General features: G+C 39.5%; 1 protein-coding gene and 1 long non-coding RNA gene across 33 annotated transcripts in view; one reads left to right on the top strand and one right to left on the bottom strand.

Moving 5' to 3' along the window:
• TRPM3 (transient receptor potential cation channel subfamily M member 3) overlaps nt 1-12,950 on the bottom strand; it is a 1,000,643-nt gene that overhangs the window by 139,059 nt on the left and 848,634 nt on the right. The window lies entirely within an intron of this gene.
• LOC149128715 (uncharacterized) overlaps nt 1-12,950 on the top strand; it is a 135,884-nt gene that overhangs the window by 30,628 nt on the left and 92,306 nt on the right. For all 5 annotated transcript variants that reach the window (XR_016236802.1, XR_016236796.1, XR_016236805.1 and 2 more), the window contains exon 2: nt 11,208-11,302. This is a non-coding gene — a long non-coding RNA (uncharacterized LOC149128715). The remainder of the gene's footprint in view (nt 1-11,207; nt 11,303-12,950) is intronic.

The raw sequence follows: 12,950 nt of genomic DNA, 5'->3' as shown, positions 1-12,950 counted from the left end.
CATATTCTTGACAATAAATTCACCTGATGAATAGTCCCAATTTTGTACGGTTAGCAGATTAATGATGCCATCACCATGCTGACATGCAGGCTAGTATGACTCCTGCTGTGGTTGATGCGAATGTAAGGCATCATTCATAAAAAGGCAATTATTATACAGTGAAACAGCCCTTCTCAGAATTAAGTACAGGCAGTCCCTAAATTTCCCAGGGCCTATTCACATGTCAGGACTACTGATGGGGGTTGGAAGTGGTTCTTTGACAGAGCTTGGGGAGTCCATCAAATGTTATCCTCTAGGGAGATTTTCCTTTAAGTGAGTTGAAGCCTGTAGAGAGGCTAAGATAGAAACATGGTGAAAAATAAAAAGATGAGGTCAGTGCAAAGCAAGGGGGTCTGAATGTGGATACATAGGTTCTGTTTGAATTATAGGAATGTGATTGTTTCATATGAATGCAATTGGCTTTGTAGATTCTGGCCTGGGCATCCCAGGCTTCGGACATTGAGTATTGTTCCTAGAGGTCCTAACTACCCCAGTTAGAAAAGCACCCTCCCAGGCTGCCTGGTGTCACAGGACCTCACTCTGGTGTTTTTGCTGGTGGCACCAGATGCAAGCTGCTGATGGAATTGATGCACCTGTCCTGACTGCCCATGGCTGGCAAAAGCTCCTCAGGGGCTGTCGGCCGTTTCTCAGGACTGTGCCCTGTGAGAAGGAAGGGCTGGACTCCTAATTTCTCATGGGCCCCTTCACTTCATAGCAAATAGGTCCAAAGATGGCAGACACTGGTAACTAAGTTTTGTATTGTTTTTCCTGTTATTTACTGGGTCTGTTTTTCCTGTGTAACATCTCACTCACTTTGAATAACTGCTCTTAGTTTCACTTCTTTGTAGCTAGAGTATTAGATTTTTATGAACCATGCTTATGTAAGAACCCCACAAAGTCAGGTTTTTAAACCTATACCTTGCTTCCCTGGTGACATTTTCCAGGAGTTTCTGCAGTAAATATTGCCACTATTTCCTCTCCTCCTAACAACACATGCAGACAGAAGGGACCAGTGAAATTACATGGCTCACAATGAATACCACTGTAAGGCACCATGCTAGTTTCCTTCTTTTTGCCAGCCTACATAAATAAATATGTCCTTTTTATTGTGCTCTTTCTGCAATAAAAGAAGCCAACACTTCATGAGTCTCCTGTTAGCAGCCTAACAGTGAACTTTATATAAAACTCTTCCTGTATTATGTACAATATGTAAAGCTGAAAAATATTAACCTAAGACTAAGGGAATACAAGAAAAAAAGCCATTATATTGAGTTGTTCTGCTTATTTGTTATATGACAAAAAGAAATTCATTTATATAACTGAGTAAATAAAATATCTGTGTTGTCTGTATTGTTATTTTCTAGCAGAATTCTCTAGAAACTTATTTCCTGATGTTCTGGGACATTTTCTAGAATTATTGCATTGTTGGCTTCCTTCCTTTTGTTCTCTCTTTTACTCATTCTGTGTCTTTCTTGGAATACTAGGCAACATAGGGACCTATATACTTTATTTTTACTCAAGTTATTCATGCACAAAGTTTAGAGTCAACAATTTTTACAAAATTTCTTTAAAAAAATCACAAGTCTCATCCTGTTGTCCAGAGGTGACTCTTTCACTTCCTAAAGAATACTCTTTCACTTCCTAATGAATATTCTTTAGAATTTTTAAGGCATTGCACAATTGTAGTATAGATTTCTGTGTAGTTGTTCAGAAATCTAAACCATTCTAGCTCATAGTCTTTTGTGTATGTTGCCTATTTTTTTTCTCTTTGAAGCACACACACTCTCTCTCCATATCTATCTATCTATAGATTGATAGAGATATATATCTATTTATATATATAGATAAATATATATCTAGATCGATCGATCGATAGGTAGATATAGACAGATAGATACAGATATCTCCTTTGGGAAGCTCCCCACCATGCCACAATATACACCAATCAATCAGTCATCTCATATTCTGCCCTATCATGATCATATGACAGTGTAAGTCTCTTTCATCCATTGTTCTGGATATTCAGCAGTTCCTTACAGTCTGGACATGCTTGTTCTGGAGTTCTGGGAAATTTTCTGGAATTATTGCTTGATCACTTCCTACTCTCTGTTCTCTCTTTCTGGTATTCCTTCTGTGTCCTTCCTTTCTAGAAGAGTTATCCAGTTTTATAATTTTTATTCTATTAATTTTTAATTCAATTCTATCCTATTTTTAATTTCTCAGAGTACTTCTTAGTTCTCTAAACAAGGTAAATGTTTTATAGATGCTGCTCTCTCTCAGTTTAAATAATTGAAATGTTTCCTTTAATTTCCACGAGACAATCAGTGAGGTTCTAGTGGAGGTTCTTTCTCCTAAATGCTTCTGTTTGCTCCAGGTTGTGATGTTCTGTTTCCATCTGTCTTCTCTGCTACAACTCTTTTCCATGTGTCTGGTAATCAGGGTTTCTGCTCATACTTAGGACATGTAACTAAAGTTCTGATTGTTAGCTGTGACAGCACAAGCAGAGATGATCACATGTGAACTTTATTATAAGATGAACTGGTTGGGCTCCTTAGGTGGCATGATATTGTGAAATGCATATTTAGTCTTAGTTCCATTTAATACCATACAACTAACATCTTTGGAATCTTTGAAGTAGTAAACATCTTTTTTGTAAGCTGATGAGTTGACTGATGGCTCCTAGTTCCAGGTTAGCTTTAGGATGAGTGATGGTCACCAGAAACACCAAGGCAGGAGGAGAGGGCTTGGTCAGTCTCATCCTCTCAACTTCTGGGGAGGGGAGAGGAAATGAGGGTCAAACGAATCACCATTGACTGATGATTTAATCAATCATGTCTATGTGAGATTGCCATAAAGCCCCCAAAAGACATGGTTTACAGAGGTTCTGGAGGGCTGAGCATGTGCTGGTTCTTGGAGGGTGGACCACTGAAAGGGCAGGGGAGCTCTGAGTCCCTTCCCACATACCTTTCCCTGAGCATTGTTCTATTTCCTTTGTAATATCCTTTAGAATAAACCAGTAAATGTGTTTCCCTGAGTTCTGTGAGTTGCTCAGGCAAATTAATAGAGCCAACAGCAATGGCCTTAGTTTATAGCTAGGGCAGAAGCTCAGATACAGCAACCTGGGTCTTGCGTAGCACCTACCACCTGTGGTAAATGTGTGTGGATGGGCAGAGATCTGATACTGTCTCTGGATGGTGAGTGTCACAACTGAATTGAATGAGAGCACACCTAGCTGGTGCCCCTGTTGCAGCATTGCTTGCATGGTGGGCAGCTGGGGACTGCCTGTACACCAGCTGTCAGAAGTGCATTGTGAGAGTAATAGGAGAAACAGTTTATTTCCAATGTGGGAAATCTTCCATGTTAGTATTTTCAGATCTTTTTTCCTTGGAAGGGTAAATTTCCCTGAAAAGTTTCTTTCAGTCTCCTGCTTGGAGGATAAAGACTCATCTGCAAGCATAGTGGGACCCAAGTCAGGGAAGGGGCGGGGGTCTCAGCATCCTGCATTAATTTATTCAGTGTCCCTGTCACTGCTCAGTATTACAGCCCAGCCCTCACTTTGCATCCATTGTCTCCTATACGAGAAAACTTCTTTATCCCCTACAGAGAATAACCTTTTACTCTTTGGTTAGAGAAGACTTTGGGGAGTAGTGGGGAAAGAGGGTATGATAGATATTCGGGCTGCTTCTTAAAAAAGACTTTAATAATTTATATTTGTATTCATTTATATTTTCCCTCCCTTCACTCTTTTTTGATTCTTTGGATGCCCAAATTTCTGGGCTTTTGGATGCATAAGTCAGCTTGACAGCAGTTTAGTATTCCTTTTCCTTTTTTCTGGTCTGCTATGTTCCATTCTTCCACCTGCTTCTCATCTTCAAATTTCTAGAAATGGCATGTACACTCAAGAGCACATATCATTGACCAAAGGATGGTTGCATTGTCCTAACTTCTTAACAAGGGAGTCTGGGCTATTTAGTGTGAAAGAGGGGAAGTCAGTGAGGTAGGCACAAAATATTGTTTCTATGCTAATGCTTTTAATGCTAATGCTCTTCTTCTTTCAGAGATGTTTGAAGGAGAATAATGGTATATTCTGTGTTCAGTGGGCCATGTTGATATGCTTTTTATTCATCTACTTTTTCATGCACTTAAAAAGGTTGAGTCATTGTTGATTATCCAAAATATGTACAAAATGGGATAATCTAATATCTAGTCCTGACAGTGGATGCTCAGGATGAACAGCAAGTGTCCTGGACTCAGAAAACCTGGCTTCATGTCCAGCCTCCAGCAACTTCTGGCTGTGTGACCTTGGACAAAACATTTATCTTCTCAATGTCTCAGTTTCCTCCACTGTAGAATGCATGGTACTGATAGTAAATGCCCTACAGATAGAGGATTAATAACCAGAATCTACAAAGAAATCAAGAAACTCCACAACAACAAAACAAACAACCCACTTAAGAGATGGGCCAAGGACCTCAATAGACATTTTTCAAAAGAGGAAATCCAAATGGCCAACAGACACATGAAAAAATGTTCAGGATCACTAGCAATCAGGGAAATGCAAATCAAAACCACAATGAGGTTTCACCTCACCCCAGTTAGAATGGCTCACATACAGAAATCTACCAACAACAGAGGCTGGCGAGGATGTGGGGAAAAAGGGACACTAACCCATTGTTGGTGGGAATGCAAACTGGTTAAGCCACTATGGAAGTCAGTCTGGAGATTCCTCAGAAACCTAAATATAACCCTACCATTCAACCCAGCCATACCACTCCTTGGAATTTACCCAAAGGAAATGAAATTGGCAAACAAAAAAGCGGTCTGCACCTTAATGTTTATTGCAGCTCAATTCACAATAGCTAAGACCTGGAATCAACCTAAATGCCCATCAACAGTAGACTGGATAAAGAAATTATGGGACATGTACTCTACAGAATACTATACAACAGTCAAAAACAATGAAACCCTGTCATTTGCAACAAGATGGAGGAATCTGGAAAACATCATGCTGAGTGATATAAGCCAGTCCCAAAGGGACAAATATCATATGTTCTCCCTGATCGGTGACAACTATGCACCAAAGAGGAAACCTGGTGAAGTGAAATGGACACTATGAGAAACAGTGACTTGATCAGCTCTTCTCCTGACGGTTGATGAACAACTTAATACTTTATCCCTTTTAGTATTATTTTTTATTTGTTCTACTTAATACTATTGGTTGAATTCTGTAATTAATACACAGTTATTCTTAAGTGTTGATACTTAACTGAAAAAAATGATCCCTGTTAAATATAAGAGTGGGAATGAGAGAGGGAAGAGATGTGCAATTTGGGACATGCTCAACTGGACTTGCCCCAAATGGTAGAGTTAGAAACATACCAGGGGATTCCAATTCAATCCCATCAAGGTGGCATGTACCAATGCCATCTCACTAGTCCAAGTGATCAGTTTCAGTTCACAATTGATCATAATGACAGGACTAAGAGTCAAAGGGATCATATAAACAAGACTAGTGTTTGCAAATACTAACTGATAGAATAAAAAAAGGGAGAGAACGATCCAACATGGGAAGCAGGATACACAGCAGACTCATAGAATGGCGGATGTCCTAAACAGCACTCTGGCCTCAGAATCAGCCATTAAGGCATGCGGATCTGGCTGAAAAGCCCATGAGAGTATTTCAGGCATGGAAAGCCAAGACACTCTGGCAAATAAAAAAATGACCTAAATGAAAATCTCTGTGAGTGAGATCCCAGTGGAAAAAACAGGTCATCAAAGAAGGAGTTACCGTTCTCTGAAGGGAGGAGAGAGCTTCCACTTTGACTATGACCCTGTCGGAATAAGATCGAAGTCAGCGAACTCATAAGGCTTCCATAGCCTTGGCAACTCATGACAAGAGCCTAGGGTGATTACTGATGCCATAAACAAGAGTGTCAATTTGTTAAGTCAACAACCGGAGTCACTGTGCAGTTACTCCTCATGTGGGATCTCTGTCCTTAATGTGCTGTACATTGTGATTTAATGCTATAACTAGTACTCAAACAGTATATTTCACTTTGTGTTTCTGTGTGGGTGCAAACTGTTGCAATCTTTACTTAATATATGATAAACTGATCTTCTGTATATAAAGATAATTGAAAATGCATCTTGATGTGAATGGAAGGGGAGAGGGAGCGGGAATTGGGAGGTAAGTTATAGGGGTGGATGCCATTGTAATCCATAAGCTGTACTTTGGCAATTTATATTCATTAAATAAAAGTTAAAAAAAAGATAGTAACTGCTCTCTGTGCTATTGGGAAGATTAAATTAGCAAATACTCATAAGCATGATGTGTTCTGAATTAGTTATTATTGTTTTATGTTTTATGATTGTTATTCCAATAATTTTTGTTTGTCCTGCAAACTACTCATTATAGAATTGTGCTGCTGCCAATCTGCATGATCCATAAACTGTACTTTGGAAATTTATATTTACTAAATAAAAGTTAAAAAAAGAATCGAAACAAAAAAAAGAAGAAATACAAATGGCCAAAAAATACATGAAAAAATGCTCAACATCACTAGCTACTGGAGAAATGCAACTCAAAACCACAATGAGATATCATTTTACCACTGTCAGAATGGCTAAAATCCAAAACGGAGAGTAATAAGTGCTGCCCAGAATGAGGACAAAGGGGAACAGTTATACACGATTGGTGGGAATGTAAATTAGTGTAGCCACTATGGAAAAGAGTGTGGAGATTTCTTTAGAAATCAGAATTAGACTTGCCATATGATCCAGCAATCCCACTGGTGGGTATATACCCAGAAGATTTGAACACAATGTATCAAAGCTACCTGCACCACCACATTTATAGCAGCACTGTTCCCAATAGCCAAAATTGGGAATCAACCAAGTATCCATCATCAGATGAATGGATAAAATAAATGTTTATATACACAATGGAATACTTACTATTCAGCTATAAAAAAAGAATGAAATTTTACCATTTGCAGCAAAATGCACAAACTGGAGAACATCATGTTGAGTGAAATAAGCCAGACCCCGAAAGACAAATACTGCATATTCTCCCTTATATGTGGGAGCTAAAATTTAAAAAACAAAACAAAATGTCTGTGTTTATCAGTATTGCTGCAAATATAATTTTATAAAATTTTGTTTTATATTTTTGTCAAGCCATTGGTTAAGAATGTTATATTGGGGCTGGTGCTGTGGCGTGGTGGGCTAAGCCTACGTCTGCAGTGCCGACATCCCGTATGGGTGCCAGTTCATGTCCTGGCTGCTCCTCTTCCTATCCAGCTCTCTGTTTATGGCCTGGGAAACTGTGGAAGATGGCCCAAGTCCTTGGGCCCCTGCACCCACATGGGAGACCCGGAAGAACTCCTGGATCCTGGTTTCAGATCTGCTCAGTTCCAGCTGTTGGGGCCATTTGGGGAGTCAACCAGCAGATGGAAGACCTTTCTCTCTGTCTCTTCCTTTTTCTATCTATAACTCTACCTCTCAAATAAATAAATAAAAATTTAAAAAAAACCAATGGGATTTGTGTTGTTATACTACTTAGTTTTAATAATTTGTGATTACCTTAAAATTTACTATATATTGGTGGAATGGTCATTTTTCCATTCAATTACTGTTTATAGCCATTGTATATAACCCCACTAAACTAGGGTCTTTTTGGTTTTCTTTGTTAAACTTCTTATTTGGTAAAGTATTAAGCCTTTTACTGTACTGTAAATTTAGAATATGTTATCTCAACAACTAAAAAAGACAGAAAGAGAGCAGGAAGGAAGGTGGGAAGGAGAAAGGGAATATCATTATGTTCTTAGAATTGTATCTACAAATCACATTGAATCTGTTAAAAACATTAAAAATTAAAATATTTTTTTTTACATCTAAAAAAAGACTATAGACTTAAGGGCCCTGATATTCATGGTGTTTGCAGCCACTTGAACCAACATGCTTTTTTTTGTTTGTTTGTGATTAAGACTCTGGAGCAAACAACATCATTGGAGTCTCTTCTGAGGAGAAACATTAGTCCAAGCCTCCTTCACTCTCACCATCTATATGAGAAGAGCTGAACTGGCACCTGGACTCTGCTTAGGAAGGCAATTGTCTTTCTTTGCAAAAATCTCTTGCAAAGCTGCTTAGGTTGAAGAGACTTAATGGCAGGGTGCAAAACATCTAAGACTGCAGATAAGCTGTTCTTCTAGAAAGGGTTTGTTTCACCCTTTGAAGGAAGTCTGAGGAAGAAACAAATATTGGGAGAAGGCATCGTGGTAGTGGGAAGAGCCTGTTGAGATAGTGTGACCCTGGGGAGGCCGTGGGTGAAGGATCCATGGAAAACCCTTAGTGTGGAGTAGCTAAAGCATGTCAACATTGGAGAAGCCTGGTGTTCAGTTAGAAGTTTTGCATTACTGTGAAGTCATCCATTTTCTATACCTCTCTACATTTTTTTTAAAGTCTACATTGTTTATTAAGTGCTTTGCATAAGTAAATTTTTGTTTTGGTTTTGAAACCATGGAAGCACTGTGCTTTACATTTTGACTTCTGTGATGAGGAAAAGAAACAATGCTTATAGAATCAGGAAGCTGAATGTAGGAGTGACCATGATCTTCCAGGAATTTGAGGAAATCCTGAGACAGGTGTAGAATTTGCATTTCTTGACTTGAGAGGGTAGAACTCACTTGAATGACATTGGGGTGATATGTGTGGATTATTTATGACTTTTGTTAGTGGTAGATTGGGCCAGGACCCAACGACTTCTACCAATAAACGGTTCTTTATTAAACACCTAGTGTTTGTCAGGTGTTTTGCTGGTTGCTGAAATACAAAGGCAAGAAGACACATTCCTTTTCTCCAGGAACTTCTTAACTAGAAGTTTTTTTTTTTTTTTTTTTTTTTTTTTTTTTTTTTTTGACAAGCAGAGTGCACAGTGAGAGAGAGAAACAGAGAGAAAGGTCTTCCTTTTCCGTTGGTTCACCCCGCAGTGGCTGCTGCGGCCGGCGCGCTGCGGCCGGTGCACTGTGCTGATCCGAAGCCAGGAGCCAGGTGCTTCTCCTGGTCTCCCATGCGGGTGCAGGGCCCAAGGACTTGGGCCATCCTCCACTGCACTCCCGGGCCACAGCAGAGAGCTGGACTGGAAGAGGAGCAACAGGGACAGAATCTGGCACCCTGACTGGGACTAGAACCCAGGTGCCGGCGCCATAAGGCGGAGGATTAGCCTACTGAGCCACGGCGCCGGCCAAAAGGTGTAGTTTGTAACCATAGCTCCAAGTTTGCCTGGGCATTCTTGGTTTATTTTTATTTTTATTTTCTTTAGATTTATTTATTTATTTGGGAGGTAGAGTTATAGACAGAAAGAGGGAGAGACAGAGTTCTTCCATCCACTGGTTCACTCCCCAAATGGCCACAATGGCTTGGAAGTGAAGCAGCCAGGACCAGAACGGGCACCCATATGGGATGCCAGTGCCACAGGTGGAGGCTTAACCTACTATCTCACAGTGCTGGTCCTGGTGCTAGTTGTTCTTGGATCATTATGAATACTGCTTACTTTCATGCATAAGGAAGTGCCAGTTTGCAGATAAATTATTTGATAATCATTTCATAGAGTTGTTGTGAAGATTAGATAATAAAACTTGGGTGAAAATACTCTGAATTGTAGAGCACTACACAAATCAAAGGGATTAAGAGATTTAAGTTCTTTTATTGCCTTCTCTTGGAGATAAGCAGAAATGTCTGAAATTGCTATCTACTTTAGCTCTTGTTATTACTCTGAGGACTATTGGGATTTGCATGAAAATAAACTTGCCAGAAAATTAATTTCATTTTTAAGGCAGCTTAACATGTGCTCAACCATTTTTCAGATGACACTCTTCTGTGGTTTGTTCTGGACCCTCACTTGTATGCTAGAAGTTTTCTCTTTGCTTAGTTTTGTTTTTTAATATTCAAATTTATGGTTCCTTTGAATTTAACATTTTGTGATCCTGATGGGCTTTGGACATGGGGACATCCTAGTGCCCTAGAAATTGTGAAAGCCCATTTTAGAAAGGGAAGGGTATAGACCTACTCTGTGCTAGGGTTTACTGTAAAGAAGGCAGAGGCTTGCCCCAAGAGAGCTTCCAGTGTGGTGGTTCTCATGTACTCCTTATATCAACCCATAAGAGAGAGGTATGATTGTCATCCCCTTTCTCAGTGTGGGGAGTTGAGGCATAGAGAAGTTAGATAACTTGGTTATGTGGTCACAGTCAGTGGAGAAGTAGGGTTTAAGTAGAAATCCAAGCTGATCCCAAAACCTGTTGATAACTCATTCAGGAGCTCAACAAATATGTTTTGGATTCCAACTAAGTGCCAGGCACAGTATGTATGTAAACATTATAGTGAGCAAAACAGATTCACTCCCTCATTTCTAGTTTGGTACCCTCATCATCATCCTCAGTCAGGTCACCATGTATTAAATAGATTTTTCCAAATACTGTGTTAGGTACTTGCTTGCATTATCAGCTAACATTGTTATGAGGATCATGAGGGAGGTATTAGTATTGTTATCTCCATTCTTACAGATCAGGAGTCTGAGATCACACAGTGTGTCCAGTCAGTGAGTAGGGATGTTTTGACCATGGCCATCACTGTCCTGTGGCACTATTGTGTTATAAGGCCCTTTGGCCATGTGGTCTCCCCTGTGGTAAGTGCCACACTGATGGATTGAGATGGTGGTGGGGGTTGGGAGAGGAGTGAGTGAGGGAAGCCTGGAGTTTTTTGCCTTCTGTAGGATAATTTATTTTCTAAGGAATAGACTTTGGTCTTTAGAAAAAAAACACAGAAAAAAGGTAATCTTTAAAATTTTGGACAGAAATAATCAAGTACAGATGAAAAAAATGGAAAAGGTAGCAGTGATTGAAAGTAAACATTATACAGTAAATAATGGTAATTGGTGACATACGTAGGTCTCCCTGAAGTAATGCTTATGAAGATGACCTGGGTTAATGTCTGAACCCTCATTGGTTTTCATTTGACCTGGTTCCCATTTTTGTATTCAGGCTGAAGAATTGATTCACAGTTTGGAGTTCTTGGAGTTGTGGCCAATCTGACACTGTGACCTTCAATATGTGTCTGCCTTAGTTGCCTTTTGTCTTACCAGCATCCTTTCTTTCCCATTTTTTTGGTTCTAGTGACTGACATGGATGGAGTTGACAACTTACATCACTTCAGTTATAGGAATTCTTCCTCCAACAGTGATGGAATCAGGAATGAGGTCTGATCCAAGGTAAGGAGCTTACTGTTGTAATTACCTGGACAAATGGTTCTTTTTTAACTGAGGTTCTCTTAACTGGTTGGGTGTGAGCCTGGAGCTGTTGATGGCTGTTTTGCCCAAACCACAAACAGGCTAATGTTTGAGAGTTGTAGGACAGAATCTGATGACAGATTTGATCCTGGATCCCACGTTGTGAGCATTCATTTTGTCCTTAGACTGACTTTCTGGTCATGTTAGCCTGCATACCTCTTTTACTTATTTGCTTGAGCTAGTTTAAATGGTGTCTCTGTCCCTTGTAACTATGAAGATTCCCAATTGCAGCAGTAGTCCACTGATGATTCTAAGTTTAAAAACTAAAACATGTGTCTGATCTTGCTCACTCTGGGTGAGACTGCAGTCATCACCTTCTCACAAAAATGTCATATGGGCAGCTAAGTTCCTCTGGCAGCTGATGGCCCTGACTGTGTCTTAGGAGTTGGAGGGAAGTAGATGTCTAGATCTGTACCTTGTACCTCTGAAGCCAGTGTCTAACATCTCTGTGGCATCGGAAAGCCAGGGAATGTTGGCTCAAAACCTCATACATGTACTAGAAAGAAAACTGAATATAGATGAAGAGACCTGGATTTAATGTTTGGCTCTGCCACTGATTTGCCAAATGATCTTTAACATCTTTTAGACTCTTTGGTCTAAATTTCCTAGTCTGTAAATGTGTGGGGGTAGCCAAATGGAAGTGAGTTTTATGGCTTTGGGAAGGGGTAGGTGACAGACATTGGTTCTGGGGGCCCATGCCTGGGCTTCAACTGCTGATGACATATTTGCTCTGTAGACTCTGAGTTAGGATTTGAAAAAAGGGATACAATGGACCACCAAGAAGCAAGTGCGTTTGAGGAAGTCTGATCTATTAAGTCCAAAGACATGGGAAAAGTAAGAGGCCTGAAGCAGAGAAAGGCTTAGCAAATACTCTTATACTCTTGAAAGGCTCTTGATTTTGTAAACCTTGCCTGGTGAGTTGAGTCCCTAACTAGAGTATTTCAGTCTTCACCCGCAGTTTACTGCCCTTAGGACTTCTTATGACTGAAATTGTAAGAAAATGTCACACGTTTTGACTTTGAAGGTTTCTGCTGGGCAACATTTTTTCTACTTCTATTTGTATAATATTTAAAAACCATAGCAACTTTGTACCTCATGTAAGTGATAAAAAATGTCAATAGGGATATTGTTTCTTGGTCTCATTAAGGATATCTAAACAGGACAAGATTAATAAAATAACATAAAGAAAGCAACCATGTATTGCTATATTAAACAAGAAAGATGGGCAGCAAAGATCATACATGTAATTAGAAACATCTTTGATTTCCAAAGCTGGGCCTGTGACACTCAGTAATGCATCATTTGAGTTTAAGCAAGGGAACTGTTCCTTAAGTACTGCAGGAGATGTTAGTTCCTTATGAGATCTATTGGATGCATTGAATTACAGCTAAGCTACTTCAGAATTTGCCAAAGGTTTTGTTTTATTAGGATTTAATTAAGCCACTTTTGAAAATCAGATGTGTTAGGTAGCAAGATGAATTGCCTACTGATGTCAGTGCTAATTTGTGATAATTCTTTATTTTCTAGTTTATAGAGTTGAGAAGATATGTATAAAGAAGTGGCTTGAAAA

The sequence above is a fragment of the Oryctolagus cuniculus genome, chromosome 1, assembly GCF_051225735.1.
Source record: "Oryctolagus cuniculus isolate XC-2025 breed Fujian yellow rabbit chromosome 1, ASM5122573v1, whole genome shotgun sequence".
Lineage (NCBI taxonomy): Eukaryota > Metazoa > Chordata > Mammalia > Lagomorpha > Leporidae > Oryctolagus > Oryctolagus cuniculus.
This window is presented reverse-complemented; position numbering and strand designations above follow the sequence as displayed.